Consider the following 16,154-nt stretch of genomic DNA (forward strand, 5'->3'; position numbering starts at 1 on the left):
TCTATCTGAATTCTTAACTGATTTATAGATTTTAATGCCAGAATGGACTATAGAAATCATCTGGTCTAACCAACTGCGGAACAGATTACATAATTTCAAAAGTGGACATAAATTCTCCTAGAATTGATGGAACTGGTTACTGCTGTTCACGTACATCCTATTTTGCTCCTACGTTTCTTTGTCTCCAACATGCCTGCTTTGCCAGCTACTTAGCTTGCCTGTTGTCTTGGGGAAAATATGGTTTATCTCCTATTTCATGCTCCAAATGCTTAGAAGGAATTATGAAAACTGAAAAATTGTCATTGCTACCAAATTTCAGTTATTCAAACTTTTAAGCAGATCTAGAACACAACAGTACAAAATATGACTTGTGAGTGAAATAACCCTCAACTATTACAAAAACTTCATTTTTATTAATTTGCAAAACACACGTTTTCATAGTTTGGAACACACCGTAACAGAGAAGTTGTCTAATGGCTCACTTTCCTTTACAGTCTTCTTCACATGGCAAGCCTGCCACAACTGCAGCTATTGCTTTTTGTGGAAAAATAATGTTAAGAAAGGATTTCTATGGTTTTAGCTCTCTCTAGATGTGAGTTAGAATATGGATACAAAGAGTCAGAATCATGTGAACTCAGCTCTCCTAGTTTGGGCAAAGCAAAGCAGCTATCTTCAGTGCATCTGGTGATAGGAGGTGCCTGTTGGAATCGAGTTTCTAAAACTTTTATAGAAACTTTGCCATGGTAACGGAGCCTTATGATGTTTCAGTGATGTGTTTCTGCAGCATCGGTGGTCAGCATACATAACGTGTGTTCTCAGACAGATACAAAGAGTGAACGAGGTAGATTCAGTTATGTTATGTAACTAGAGGGATAAGGGTAGATTTGGCATTCTAACTCATAGAAAAAGATGGATAGTTTTGTGGTTTAGGTACTAGACTAAATCTTGGGAAATCTAGGTTAGTTCCTGGCTCTGTCACAGACATCCTGTGTGTTCCTGGGCCTCAGTTCCCAGTCTGTAGCGTGGGATACTTCCCTTGTTCACAGGGATAGCATGAGCAGGATAGAAGGTGCTGAGATATGAGCGTAATGGAGGCCCTGGAAGGACACCTGGATAGATAGTGAAATGGTGGGTAGAGCAGGATGTTACTCTGGACCCTTTGATGAGGGCAAAATATGATCTATGGAGCAGAGGAAGATGATTGACTGTGGGGAGGATCCAACCTGTGGTAAAGAGAACTTTGATTTCAATAGTTATATCAGAGATGAATGCAGCTCATTGTCTTTAGCTTGTCTCATTAAAGATGTGTTTATATATATTCCAGGGAAAAAAAGGCAGAAGTAAGGTTACCTGTGCAACCTTAATTCAGCGCCCTTGTGCATATGCTATTTTTTCCTACAGGACCCACATTCAGGGCACAGGATGGACAATAAGCAGCAGCTATTTGTTATTTTGTTTTATTTTTGTTCAATGGGTGGCCCAAGCTTTATTTATGCATGCTATTCAAACCCTGCTCTGAAAACTATTATTCATTTCCTCATGGCTTTTCTCAGACACTCATCACTACAGTCTCGGAGTGCCTCACAAACATTCTTTTATCTTCACAACATGCCTGTGAGGAGAGGGGGTGGTACTATCCCCATTTTATAGATGAGGAACTGAGTCACAGAGCAATTTAAGGTCAAGGGTAAGATTAAAACTGGCATTCCCTAAATTTTGAATCCTTTATTTTACAACCTTAATACCATTATTTTAGCATCATTTGTGTATAATTTCTTAGATTTAAAAAAACCAAACAAACAAACAAAAAAAACCAAACAAACAGGAATTCTGCCCCATCCCCTCCAACCTGTCTTAGTCCTATCTCTTCCCCATCCCTGCCTCCTGATCCCTATCTTTTTTCTTACCTAGCCTGTCAGTCTCCAGTCCTGGTGCGTCTCATCCCAGTCCCAGTCTCCTGGCCCAGCATATCCTAGTCTCTCTCACCATACTAGAGCTGAGTAAACAATTGATTTTTTCAGTTCAGTGGCCAAACTGAAAAAATAAAACGAAACTTTGTTTTGTTTTATTGTTTGTTTCAGTGAGGAGAAGAAAAAAAACCCCCCAAAATCCGTTTTGATTCAAAACAAACCGTTTCATTCAATTTGAATCAAAGATGTCAATTCAAATAAAAATGTCTGAATTTTTTTTCTGGCTGAAACTATTTGCCAAATTTGACCTACCTTCACAAACAGTTTGATTGCTCTGAAAAATGCATTTTGGGAGTAAATGTACTATTTGCTCAAAAAAATTGCCCAGCTTTACTCCAGACGCTCCCTATCTATCTCCCCCCACAAAGTCCCAGTCTCCTTGCCCTGCCAGTCCCACTTCCTACCCCTAAGTGCCTCATCTGAGCTCTCTCCCCCACTCTGTCATCCAGTTGCTGACCCATCCCCACTGACTGCCAGTCCCAGTTGTCCTCGTTGGGCTCCTTGTCCAATCTGTGTTCCCAGTTCCCCATGCACACAGGCTCCTTGCCCCAATTTCTTTGCCCAGCCAGTGCCAGTTCTCCCCCCACAACCCAACTCTTTGTCATCTGTCTCCTCTCCCAACCCTGTAGGTCCTCATCCAAACTGTCTCCCTTGATACCTCCCACCCCACATTTCCTTCTCCAACTCCTAGTCACCTGTCTCCCCCGCCCCACCCAACAATACACCACCCACTAGTCCCAGTCACCACTCTCAACTTGCCCACCTCCATGGTCCTTGTCCCTTTTCCATTTGAATCAAGCAGCTTCCTCCTCCATGCTACCTAGGCTTAGCAGGGGGACTCTGAAAGGACAGGGGAGACAGGCTCCAGCTCTTAGTTCAGGTACTCGGACCCAGACCCAGCATGGCCCAGAGCTGAAATTGCAGGGAAAGCTCTGCTCAGCACCAGGTTAGTGAATGCCTGGTGTGAACAGAATCTTTGGGGAATTCAACTGCTAACATCTGAAGTGTCTACTGAGCATGTGCAACTGCAGTTTTTCAAAGTCTTCAACTTGGCCAGATTTGGGCAGATTATTACAGGGATGGCAAGGCACACCCCTGACACAAAGGCCAAATTTCAGGCTCTGATCCCAAGCATGGGAGTGGCAGAACTTATTAAAGAAAAGGTTGCCAGGATTTTTTTTAACCTGGGCGAACATTTTTGTCTACCCTTGTTCTTGGAAACGGCTGAACTGTTTTGTCTGAAATTACAAATAAAAAATAAAATAAAATCAGTCTGAGGTAGACATATGGCATGGAAAACACAAGCCCAAACAGCTGATGTTCAGCAAAATTGTTATAAACAACTGAAAACAGGGTCTGTTGAGAAGTGATGAGCAACCTTAACAATAGGCACTACTGCCAGCCCAGCCTATAATGTTCTGTTGCAATACCCGACCTTTCTCCCAAAGGTACAGCCATTCCTTTTCTATTTCTCCCCTCTCCCTACAAACTTCCCTCCAACTTTTTTATAAGATCACTGTCACAGTCTGGAGTGGCCCACAACGGATAGTGCCTACCTCAGTGCAGACTGTCAGAAAACAGGGCAGACACCCCAAACTGATGGTGTGTTCTGTAATTAGATTTCACCAAGCCAGTAACAAATGTGAACTCCTGGATCACTGTACCAGTTTTACCATGGAGTCACAGACTGTCCCCTTAGACTCTCCGGCCTATCTTGCCACCCCTAGAAACTGGACTTTGTGATAAAAGGTCACTTAAACCAAAAATCAAATCAGGTTGCTCCCAGTTCCATGTGAGCAGTCACCCCAGATCAATTGGTACTCCAGATCTTACACCAAAGACAACACTGGTAGCCAATTCTATAATAAAGTAACTAAAGGTTTATTATTACCTAAGAAAAGGAAGGGAGACTTATTGAGACCTTAAAACAGGTAAAATATATGTGTAGGTGAGTCACCGTTTGTAATCCAAAATGGTGGCAGTGATGTAATAACCTGCCAGTTTCCATAAAGTCTTTTCAGGGTACCCAGATTTTCTCTAGGGATCTCTGCTTTGCGTCTGGTACATTTCCCTGTCAGAGTTATATAGTCCAGAAACGAAGTATCTTTCCATGAATCCATAGTTATAGCCTCTTCTCACAGAAAACAAGCTGGTATGGGCTTTTTCTCTGATGACAGAGAATGAGGAATGCAGTTTGAGTCTTTGACCGCTGATCACCACACACAATAAGTATTTGCTTTGAAATCAGCACTTTTCTGTTAAAGTTCTTCATTTGCATTCTACAAGGCTTCTTTCTCATTTGATGGTGCTATTTAGCTACAGGGGTATGCACAATGTAAATGTTTGCCCCTGCATTATAACAGGATACAGATAAGTGAAACAAATACAAGTAACATCTCACTCGTTTTTAGGAAGTTTAAACACCAAATACACTCTTATACATTTAACAATTACTTTGATCTATACAAAACACCTGTCAGGGATGTTCTAGATAATACTTAGTCACGTCTTGAGTGTAGGGGACTGGACTAGAAGACCTCTCAAGGTCCCTTCCAGTCCTACATTTCTATGAATACACAAGTGAACTGGCCTGGCTGTATATTTGTAAGCATTCAGTGAGGCTTGGGACTTTCGTATGAGCTGGCACCTGGCCTGCCAGGGTCACAGTTACTACCACCTGGATGCTCATTCTGGGATCAGTGTCATATGGACAATTTGACTGGGATGCAATATACATGTCAAATCATAATGCAGGTGCTTTGGAGTAAGCTCGGGGGGGGGGGGGAGGGGGGGGAGAAACAAACAAAAAAAACCCTCCCATGTAGCAGAATGGGCAAAAATTCCCTTGATTTTGCTAAATACATACTATGAAAGCTAGCCTTTTGAGGTTTTAGGCAGGTGATGCTAAGAGTTACCACAGGGACAACGGACTTGATGACTGATAATTGACCAAGGGTTCATTGTGATATCCCTTTATGACCCTTTAACGCTGTGGCTCTTTCAGGCAGTGGGAGGAAGAATGAACCAAACACTGGATTAACTCACACAGAAAGAATATGAGCTGGATTTATGTTGGTTACTTTTACTCACCAGAAGGTGCATTGTAGCGATAGTGATCTTGCTCAGCACAGAGAGCCACACAAGCATTGGCTGTAAGTACTTGGCAGAATAGACAAGCTACCACATGTAGGATTACAATCCAAATTCTTTGAATCCCAATTCCTTTGAACACTAAGATATCACAGTGCTGTGGAATCTGTTGGCTTCTAAGAGCAGGCCACCCTCTCCTGTGGGTTACAGCAGGAATATTGACTGTGTAGAGAGGTTTGTCTTGGGATGGAAGTACAGACAGAAAAGGAGCCCTCTCACTGGCTACACAGCACATGTTCATGGAGAACTGAGTACTTGTGAAGAGAGTTCTTCAGTAGCAGGAAGCCAGGTAATGTCACATACATGTTGTAGACAGTAGGTTGCAGATCAGGCTCTTGTACCTGACTAGCTCTTGTACGGACTGGCTACAGAGCTTCCTTCCCAGAGAGATGCACCAGAGAGGTGTTATTTAGAAGATCCTCTAATGTACTGTGATGTCTGTCTGCAGTTAGCTTAAATGAGGGATGTTACACACAGCGCCTCCTAGCAGCTGAACAGTATAATACACGTTTGCATTCTAGTAAGAGGAGCAGTGGTAAAGAAGCCTCGAAGCAAAAATTCTGTAGCCAGACAGCAACAGCTTCCAGGATGATATTGCATTTCTTATTTTAATACAGGTCTTGGTTCAGATTTGGAAGAAAGGAATCCAGGTGACAGTACTAGGTGCTTGTGACAGATGCAAAAGCAATTAGTAAAATGAGTTACTTCCAGCTCTTTATGCAAGATTTCATCTTCCTCCCTGACACTGGTAGGAAAGGGAGGAGGAGGAGGAGGAGGAGGAGGCAGGGCACCCACATTTCACATTCTGGGAAGTGGGCAAGAGGATGGTCCAGTTTCCTCCCAACAAACAATGTAACTCCAGCTGGAGCCCACTCTATTGTTAGCACCACACTGAGATCCCTCACTGGAGCCATGTTAAATCCCTTTAATCACTTGGTGTTTCCTTTCCCCTTCTCTCCCCCAAATTTGTTATTTTATATCGAAAAGCTTCAACAGATGATAGTAAAATCACTAGACTTGTGTGACTCCTATGGACACAGCATCTAACAGGAGAACTTTTGTGTGGATGTGACAGGACAGGGTTAACTTTCCATTGACACTCACCCTTCACCAAGGATAACTTTCACAAGATAATAGCTGAGTAATTTTGGCTGCTTCTGTGGGACCCTAATAGCTTTGTTTTCTACACTGCAGTTTCAGCAGCCATTAGGCCTATGCATTCTGGCACCTCCATGGATTTGTAGAAGAATGTCAAATTCATTGACTGACATGTCTAGCTTTCACTCAGCATGAATTTCCTACCTTTTCATACCAGGACTTGTTATGCGGAGACTGCAACTCCCATTGCTTTGATGTATTTCAGCAGCTCTGAAGGAGCCATTCCAGCCTATCATAACAATGATTTAAGAAGCCTCTTAGAAATCTTACAACAATGAGCAGGAGTTCTAGCAAGTTCATTTTATTACAGCAATTCAGTCACTGAAAAAAGTTAAATAGAAGCACTTACTTAGAATTACCTAACCTGAAACTTGTCAACTCATAAATGAGACTCAGCACTTACCTCTTAAGTCTATCCCTGGGACCACAGCTCTACAGAGTTACTGCTGCCTGCCTAGTGGTCCTCTCATGCACTAAGGCAGCTCCTTCCCACTTGCAAGAACAGCTCATCAAGACAAGCTTTATCCAGCTGTCGTGTACCAGCAGGTGGAAAGGAGTCAGTTGAACCAATTAGCTAAAGATTATTGATGGCAGTAACAGGGAAAGGCTGATAGCAGAAGGCAGGAATGCAGGTAGTGGGGAAAGAAGGGGAAAACCAGTTAGACAATGGGAAAGAGAAAAAAGGATGGGGAGAGGGAAAAGGAATTAAATATGTGAAAAGTAGAGACAGAAGAAACATCCCACCGTCAGCAGCCATTACATGGCAGTCACTGAGGCAGCTAGATGAAAAAATTAAAATAAATTTCAAATGTCAAAATTTTAAGTTGTTTCTGTTTTGCAGGGTTCAAAACAGACCCATATTTAAATTTCAATTAAATGTTTGTGAAAGTTCTCAAATACATAACCAATAAATATTTCAATACTATTTCATTCAAAGGGTGGTTAAAATCGTGAAAAATGCAAGTCCATTATTTGCAAAAATGTTAGGTTTTTTGAAGAAAAAGAAGAAAAAAAGGGGGCCATATTTTAATCCAGGAAAACTTTCCATTAAAAAAACTTCAACATGCTTTAGTCACTGAGAGAGAAAGCTACTTAAAAAAGAGCTGATCCCATATCAGGAAGTGGCAGGAAAAATAAGGCAGGCACAATGTATCTGACTTAACACTGAAAAAACAATGGGAAATAGAAGACTGAGTTCTCAAGGCTAGAGTTCTCTAGGGAAAAAGGCAAAGAAACTAGGGAAGGCTTTTCATTGTATCATCATGTAATACATCCCTCAAAGGCTCCTAGCTCAGACATCTCCTCCTTTGCATCCTAGACTTGGGAGTGAAAAGCTTCATATTTATTTTCTTGGTATCTCTTTCTCCTTGTATAGACTCGCCTTATCATTTACTTGGGTGAAATGCCAATCTCTGCTATAGGACTTTATGGATGGACCTGATAGTGATTATGTACTTTTCCAAACTCTTATCCAAGTCAATTCAATCTAAATGCCAAGTTTCCTGTTACTCAGGAATAATCCAAGAAGGGGATGATTTGGTCCCAGCACTTGGTGCAGATTCAGAAAAGCCAATAGTGATATTTCACTTATTCGGATTTGTACCAGAGAAAACACATCTCAATAGCAAATATTTAAAACAAGTTTTATACAGCAATTTCTGTCTATCTGTGCTTTTGCACTGATCAATATTAATACCAGGGAAAACAATATTTTGGCTATTAATGTATATTAATATATTGTTAATATTTAGCTCTATACTGTCCATGTTTAGCTAAAACTAAAGTTAAGTGCCACAGCACTTGTGAAAGTATCAAGAACCAATGCTATATTCTTTAAACAAAAGAATCAGTGGAAGAGTTCTGAGCAGATTGCAACACAGTTATATTAAAATAATTGAATCTGCTGTTGAAACCTTAAATATTTATTTTAAGGCAGACCCTAATTCTGTCTTTCAGAGACTCAAGACTGGTTACCAAATAAGGCAGCAGATGGCTCATTTCCTTTGACATAAACCATTTATTTCAATATTATTAAACAGCCTCGCATCAACCAACCAAAAACTTGACATATTGGCGCCAGCTGTTCATAATTTCATTCCACAGCTTTCTGGATGCAAGCAAAAAAGTCAAAATAGAAAATATTTTTTAGTATTTTTACTGCACCTGTTACCATAGCAACGGGACAATTATTTACAGTCACAACACGAACAATTTTAATTTACACAAAACCATCCAACTTAGTGGCATTAAAAACACCATCCTTTTGTAATAACCAAATTCAAATGCAAATAAACCAGATAAAAGCTAAGCCAAATAAAAATATCTTCCACCAGGCTCTAGCGGACTTGCAAAGAGTAGAGAATTCCTAGAACCTTTAGCTGGAAAATTCCTGCTGCTGGGCTTGGAATGTTTAGCCGTCAGGAATAAACAGCACTTGCTTCCCAGCTAGGGAGGGATAGGACAAGAAAGGGACTCAGCTAACCAGGTCCCAGACCATTAAGGGCTTTTAGGATAGTTTTCAGGTAGAAGAACTCAATTACCAACAAAAAGTGCAAAGAGTTGAGCCTGCACTACAGTAGGGGGAACTCTTCTAGAACGCCAGAGACAAAAACACCACTGTGAAGATAGCCCACTCCTTGGGAAGTATAAATTGTTCGCAAGGAGGATTTACTTTTCCTATCAGACAAGGAAGGCCTCAGGGCAGGGAAATCCCTCTCTGACTGCTTTAGAGCTGGTCAAAAGTTTCCTGCAAACATTTTTCAGAGTTTTCCCATGAAGAAATGTTTTCCATCCTGATTAGGGAGTGTTTGACCTTTTGAAAATTTGATGTAAATCTGCAAAATGTTTTCTGCAGTTTTTAAGCAGCTCCAGTCTGTTGGAAAAGCAGTCTGTAGCCATGGAAACCCAGGGCTTCTGGTGCCTTTTTGCTTGGTTAGATGGCTACAACTTGGGAACTGACTGACTGAACCAACACTGGTCAGCCTGCTAAGAAGTGTCAGTAGGCAAACAGGCCACCTTTTATGGCTCTCTGCTTTATACTGCTTATATAGCACTTGAGTTAGAACTGGGACAGTCTTGAGCTGTTCTGATTACTATATTGGCCCTTAACTGGAGAGGAGAGATTCTCTCTTTACCACCACCCAGTACAGGTTGGGCAGAGTTTTCCCTTTGACAATGACTTGATGGAGAATACTTACCCATTCTAAGTGCCAGGATTGATGGGCTCTTCTGTATCATATGACAAGTAGTCCAGAACTGGATGAAATTTCAAGGAGCCACTTCAGGACAGGACACAAGAAGTCCAAGTAGTTGTATTTCCTGGTTCAAAGAGCTCTGGTGTAGATTTCAAAATTCCTGGATAAGTGCCTTAGCTTTGGTTGTCTGGGAACAGATAGGTACAGAAAGCAGATTTCCTAGACTGTACAAAAGGGGTTAGTGAAACCTGGGCCAAATTTACTACAAGTATTAGGAACTAGGCCAGCAGGAGGCACTTAGATAAGGGATCTCCGCAATCCCAGTTATGTCAGAGGTAGCAGCTTCTCTGTAAGAGTTTTGGGAAAATAACAACCCTCAGTGCCAAACAGGAGAGCTCAACAATGAAGTTCAGGTTCCTGAGACACAACCACAAGTACTGTTGGTGGGCAGGGGCCTTCTGTAAGTCTATGGAAACCATAGCTCCTTGAGGAGAGGTTCAGGATGACCAAGCAGGCAATTCTGTTTTGAAACTCTGGAGGATCAGCGGGAAGGAACAAAACAGTTTAGCTCTTTCAGCCAGAAGTTAGATGGTTCCTAACTCCAAACTGATTTCAATGAAAAAAGAGACCATAAATCTATTGCTTCAAGTGAAGTGATGTCATAGGCCCTATATGTCAAGTGGTGTTGCAATGTATAACTGCATCTGAAGTGCTTTCTGAACCAAATCTTCAAAGGCATAAATTCAAAACTTAAAGAACCACTATCAGGAAGAGCTAAACTGAGGGAAGGCGTGTGTGATCTTGACCATTGGGCAGAGTAGGATTTAACTGACTCGTTTTTAGTTCAGTTGGTGGTGTCTTGGAATTAAATTGGATGTTGCCATTCAACTCCTAGAGGGTCTTCACTGCCAAGGAGGAAGCATGCAGGAATGAGAGAGAGAAGCCCATCCCTCCCAACTTTAAGACTTTTTGAGCATCTGTTGGCTTTAGCTAATCAGAAAACCCTTGGTCTGTTGACACTTTCTCCTCTACCTCTCAAGCCATGACTGTTCGGAAGCTGAAGCTTTTGTTAATTGGGTTGAGGGATCGGCGGCTTTGCACTAAAAATCAATTCAAGCAGGTTGCATTGCACTGGGTTGCCACAAGAGAAACAGTTTTCTCTGGCTCATCACATTTTCATTTCACTAGATGGAGGAGAAACTAAGCGAGAGAATAATTTAGAAAGTTGTGTGGTGCCTCAGTACTTGTAATGCACATTCTGCTGCCAAAGTCTCATCTGGGCAGTCTAATCTCACTGAGTCTTGCACAGTCTAGGCAAATGAAAAACAATTCTGTAATTCCACTGGCTGCTGACGAATGTTCAAAGAGTGACATAAGTAAAAACCCGTCATGTTAGACTGACTGTATTCACTTGGAAGAGTCACCATTGTTTGAAACAACCACCCATCTGAAAGTGCATTTATCCTGCTATATATGAGGTGATTTTTAAAGCACAGGCTTTTTTAGATTATAAAACCTAGTGTGGTTAGCAAGTCAGTTCCCTTTACTGGCATAACATTCCTAATCCTCTAATTTTGAATGTCATCCATAAATTTATTCCATTGTGGCTGAAAAAGGGGAGGGCAAGTGAGAAGCATAGAAAGGGAAGACTACTGCTTTAAAAGGAATGATATGTGCATCTGCATCCTTCTCTAGGGGGATTTAATACATTCATTTTTCAATAAATTCAAGTTTTCATAAAACTAAGCGGGTGCTTCAGACATTTATATTGTTACGGGATGGGTTAAACCTCATTGAAACTGGGGGATGTAGCCATTGCCCTTCATTTTAGAAGCATGAAGCTTCTTTTTGGAACCAGGTAGTTGAAACAATAGGGACACCCCCCCCCACCAATCAAAACACAGTCACATGTCACCACCTAAAACAAAGGCATATGTGAAGCAGCTCAAGAATTAGGACTATCTGGGTGGAGGAGTTTTGCTGATACTGTGTTAGTAGAGTTGTACTTGAGAGTGAGTAGCAGGAAAGACACCACAAACCAAGAGAAAAGAAGAGAGCAGAAAGCCAAAGATACAGCCAAAACAAACCTGACCTTGAGGAAAGCCTGGAGAGAGCTCTTGGGTTAAACTGCTCACTGAAAGAAGCTTCAAATTGTGAGCAAAAAAACTGTCTCCTGTTCGAATCCTCGTGTGTTCGGGGAAATAGGACATTGTACATTCTTTGTAAACAAACAGAATTGCACCAAAGAAATAACATATTGTTAACACAGAAACAACTTGCAAGACCCTACATTTTGGCTAACTGTTCAGGTCAAAAAAGGGGTAACAATATCATGTTCATCAACATATCAGAGCGTGAATTATCATCAGCTTAGCTTCATATATCTGCACTATTCACTGCACCAACTCCTGCTTCTTGATATCAAGTTGAAATGCTATATAAAGCACACTGTGGTACCCAAATGGTGGTGATGACAAAGGCACAGATAACTTTAGCAAGTAAAGGATAACTGCTATGCTGGATTAGATCACTAGTTTATCAACTGCACTTTCTTTCCTCTAGCAGCGGCCAACATACAGCACTTCAGAGAAAGCAAAAGGCTTGATTTTTCCTATATTACAATGTGTAACTGCAAATATTTTAATTGTAACTTTACCCACTCACTTTGAAAATGGAGCTGCAATGTTTAACTCAAGGACCTCCTGCAGCAGTGCATTCCACAGGTTAACTAAAATATATAGTTGTTTCCTTTTAGTTTAATTTGTTTAAAAGTGGCCTGTCATTCATTTTTATCAAGTAACTCCTTCCTCTTGCATTATGTTGGGACAGCATGAAACGCAAACTGACTAGCTTCCTATTGCCTTTCCTAATCTCTAAGACCTTGTCTACACTGGAAAGTGTTTTTGACGCAAGTTACAGTGATGATCAAAAAGCGCTATAATTATGCTTCTGCCTGTTCACATAGTACTCGTTATGTCACTGAGGTGCGTCCACAGTTGGTGCTCTAGCATCAACAGTGAGAGCAGTGCATTGTGGGCAGCTATCCCACTGTGCAATTTGTCACCTTGGGAGTTGTGGGGAGGCAGAGAGGATCGCAGTGCATCATGGGTGCGGGCTCAATATCCCATGATGCAGAGATTGCCATCCTGTCATTCTATGGGTTTCCGACTGCGTTTCACAGTGTTTTCCAACAGCCCGTTTCCCTGCGCACTCGCCATCTCAATCTGAAAGGATGGATCCTGCACTGCTCTCCACTGTTGTTGCCAGTATTCTGAACACATCGTGGCTGCTCATACAGTATATCATGAGCTCCCCATCGGAACAGGAATTTGAGGTGCCTAACCTGCTGCGTGCCATGCAAACAAACAACGCTGGATTACTTTTTGCATTCACAGAGCATCTGCACATGGTGCACCACGGCTTTTGAGTGCGTGAAACAAGCACTGAGCAGTGGGATCGCATTGTTATGCAGTTCTGGGATGAGGAGCAGTGGCTGCAGAACTTTTGAATGCACAAAGCCACCTTCATGGAACTGTGTGTGGAGCTCTCCCCTGCCCTGCTGCACAAGGACCCCAGAATGAGAGCTGCACTCTCGCTGGAGAGCAACTGGCGATCGCTGTGTGGTAGCTAGCAACTCCAGACTGCTACCCGTCAGTTGCTAAGTGTGCAGGGCCATTAATTTCATTCTGCTAGGAAGGACTGAGAGTCTTGGAAATGAGCATGAAATAGCAGATGGTTTTGCAGTGATGGGATCCCTAGCTGGCAGGGCGATAGATGGAATGCATATCCCAATTTTGGCCCCAGACCATCTTGCGACGGAGTACATCAATAGAAAGGGGAACTTTACTATGGTACTGCATGTGCTTGTGGAACACCGTGAACATTTCACTGACATCAATGCGGGTTGGTCAGGGCAGGTGTATGAGACATGCATCTTCAGGAACACTGGCCTGTACAGAAAGCCGCAAGCAGGGACTTTCTTTCCAGACCAAAAGATTCCAATGGGGCAGTTGAAATGCCCATAGTGATCCTGGGAGACCCAGCCTACCCCTTACTGCCATGGCTCATGAATCCTTATACGGGCAATCTGGACAGCAGCAAGGAGCGCTTCAGGAACAGGCTGAGCAGGTGCCGAATGACCGTTGAATGTGCATTTGGCAGATTAAAAGCATGCTGGTAGGTTAGATCTAAATGAGGAAAGTATTCGCTTGGTTATAGCTCCCTGCTGTGTGCTCCATATTTGTGAAGCGAAGGGTGAAAAGCTTCCCCTTGGGTGGGGCGCATAGGCGGATCGCCTTGCAGCTGACAATGACCAACCAGATGACCGGGTTATTGGAGGGGCACAATGGGGAGCCATTCAAATTAGGGAGGCCTTGAGGAAGCATTTTGAAAATGAGCACCAGTAAGGTGTCTTTGTGAACAGCTCTGGGACATGTGTATCAGTGTAAGCTGCAACTGCCGTGTGCAGGAGACAAATAAAGATTGCTTGTCTTTCACAGAATATGTCTTTATCAAATAACAATTATTCACGACACACAGAACATGCCTGGCTGGAGGGGAGAAAGCAGTGAGGGGCTATGGCAGCTGGGTGTAAATACAGCTATCATTCTGGAAGCTGACTGAAGGGGTGGAGTGAACGGGAACTGAGGGGGGCCGGGAATTTGGTAGGAATGTGTGGGAGGAGTTTGGGAAGGACATGGAAAGCAGTTCTGTTTTGGCTGCTTGGGGGGGGGCGAGCATGCATGAATTCAGTTTGCAATGTTATGAGTGACTTTAGTAGCTCCATTTGCTCCTCCATGGCTTTTATCATGTGCTTGTGACCTGCTATCACTCGATCCCCATTTTCCCTCCTCTTCTGCATATCCCTTTTTTTGATTTTCAGCTACACTGTGTCTCCATGCCCTTTGTTCTTTTTTTTCCACCTCAAAGGACTGGAATAGTTCTTGGAACATTTCTTCTGTGCTTCTCCACAGGCATTTTCTTATTAGCTGCAGGTGCTCAGTGTATAGGGGTTTCCCTCAAGAGGACATCTGTAGAAGCTCATTAAAAAAAATGAACAGAAGTATGATAGCACACTAACAGCACTGATTCATTACGGTAAAATACACTTCCTTCTCACTGTCCCCTGACAGGAATACAGCTCAGCTAATGCCCAGAACATGGCGAATTGTGCCCAGGGGGAGGGGGCACTCAAGCTGGGGAAAAGAGTCTGGGTGGTTGTTGGGGGGATTCATGCAGGTAGATAGGGACAAAATTTCAAATTCTGCCACCATTTTCCACAGGCGGGGGCTATAGAAGTCAATATCTCATTCCTGAGAGTAAGCAGGGATGCTAGGGTGCATCTCCTTCATGTGAGCAGCTTCAAACCAGGTCCCTGTGCTGCTCGCCTGTGTGCCTCTTTGGTCCCTGCACAAGTGATTGCCGATTGGCACAGGAAAGTTTCCTACAATGGGGGAATGAACAAAGTAGCTCTGCTGAGGAATCTCTGGCAGAGGATTGGCGAGTACCTCCAGCAAAGTTTCCTTGAGATCGCTCTGGAAGATTCCCATTAAATCTCAGAGTGCATTAACACACTCTTCCACTGCACTGCCTCGATGCACAGGGGAACAGGAAGCACATGCAAACACAGCTACTCTTGTACATTTCTATCCCTTCAACCAGCTGTATAATGCAACAAAGCAAAGGACAGCTGTACTTCATGTAACTGAGCAGCATCAGCTTCAAAAAATCACTTATGCGAGCTCCCCTCTTCTGCATCCTACACTCCAGAGCTGTAGGGCTGGGACTGGCTCAAACCATCTGGGGTCAAGAAGAGGTCCTGGCTCACCATGTCAGCAAACGACTCAGTCCCCTGCTCTGCATCGTTCTCCAATTTGACCTCCTCGTCCATGACCTCTTCCCTGAGGTTGAGTCCAGTGTCCACTGTCTCTGGGCCCTCAGAGGCATCCATCGGTTTCTTGGTAATGAAGGTGGGGTTGCTGCTGAGGCTGGCTCCCAACTCCTTATAGAAGCACCAGGTCTTTGGCTCTGCACCAGAGCAACATTTTGACTCCTTAGCCTTTTGGTATGCCTGCTGTAGCTCCTTGATTTTTGCATGGCATTGCAGCATGTCCTGCCATTAGAAATCTGACCATAGGTATTGAAGTTCCTATGGCTGGAGCAGAGCTGGGACTGCACAGCCTCCTCTCCCCAAATGCTGATCAGATCCAGTAGCTCTGGTGTGCTCGAAGCAGGAGAGTGTTTGGTGCATGGAGCCGCCCTGGTCAGCTGGGAAGATGAGATGTGAGCTCTCCACACCGACCAAGCAGGAAGTAGAATTTCAAAAATTCCAGAGACTTTAAAGGGAAAGGGGCGGATGGCTGCAGGGCAGCAGAGTTCAAACTGATGGCCAGAGTGGTCATGATGGACATTGTGGGACACTTCCTGGAGGCCATTTACCATGACATAACCAAGCATGGTGTCTACACTGACGCTTCGTTGCTAAAAGTTTGGTGTAAAAAGCTCTATGCCTCTTGTCCTGGTGGTTTTATTTTGTTGTCAAATCAGGGGAGTTTGGTCTGGTCGGCAGAGGGGTGGGGAAGGAACGTACTAGGTACACCACCGTTTTGGCACAAAATGCTGACTTTCGTTGACAAAACTCTGTAGTGGAGACCAGGCCTAGGTTTCCAGAGCACATTTTCCA

At 43.1% G+C, this 16,154-nt stretch overlaps 1 long non-coding RNA gene across 1 annotated transcript in view; it reads right to left on the minus strand.

The window, feature by feature from the left end:
- Positions 1–6,765, minus strand: part of LOC137156705 (uncharacterized) — a 35,900-nt gene extending 29,135 nt beyond the window's left edge. Inside the window, exons 1-2 of the long non-coding RNA XR_010920867.1 lie at positions 6,682–6,765; positions 6,423–6,507 (exon numbers count right to left, since the gene is read on the minus strand). This is a non-coding gene — a long non-coding RNA (uncharacterized lncRNA). The remainder of the gene's footprint in view (positions 1–6,422; positions 6,508–6,681) is intronic.
- Between the last annotated feature and the right edge of the window lie 9,389 nt (positions 6,766–16,154).

Source organism: Emydura macquarii, unplaced genomic scaffold (assembly GCF_026122565.2).
Source record: "Emydura macquarii macquarii isolate MOO-44397 ecotype Brisbane River unplaced genomic scaffold, CSIRO-AGI_Emac_v2 contig_1477, whole genome shotgun sequence".
Taxonomy (NCBI): domain Eukaryota; kingdom Metazoa; phylum Chordata; order Testudines; family Chelidae; genus Emydura; species Emydura macquarii.